Source organism: Trachymyrmex cornetzi, unplaced genomic scaffold, assembly GCF_001594075.2.
Source record: "Trachymyrmex cornetzi isolate Tcor2-1 unplaced genomic scaffold, Tcor1.1 scaffold276, whole genome shotgun sequence".
Lineage (NCBI taxonomy): Eukaryota > Metazoa > Arthropoda > Insecta > Hymenoptera > Formicidae > Trachymyrmex > Trachymyrmex cornetzi.
Window position 1 is genome coordinate 328,025 of NW_017297438.1, and position 589 is coordinate 328,613.

The following is a 589-nucleotide window of genomic DNA, read 5'->3' on the forward strand; positions in this document are numbered from 1 at the left end:
GTATAAAGAGTTATGAGGTACCATTAAAAACATTTGTGAGTTTTCCAGACACTTTTAATTAAATATTTAAATGTCATATATTTGACCGAAATATGGATTCAATCGCTGCGGTCATGAAAGTTCCATTAGACACGATCGTTAGTTTAGTATTTCGGTATTTCTGGTTCTTTTCCGATCGTACCATTCAAATCAAAATTGCTCCGTTCAGCAGGAAAAGTAATTGGTTGCGTTCAGCAGAAAAAGCAGCTTTGCTACTGTTGTAAAATTCTTCAATATGATTGGTCTTGCCCTTAGTTTCTCATTAGATCTAAATGTATAAACCAATCATATTCAAGAATTTTACAAGTTGCAAAGCTGCTTTCTTTGCTGAACGCAGCCATTGTTGAGGTTAGAAAATCTGTCATGGGCCTTCTACGGTAAGCCGCACGTCAGAACGTTAGAAGTCTTAGGCCGGTATTCATCGTCAGATCTTATATTCAAGACCGTCTTAAGTACGGTCTTAAGAAGTCATGAACCAATCAGAGGGCTGCATTAGCGTCTTAAGGCATGATGAGGCGTCGTCTACAATACACGGAGTAAAAAGTAAGAG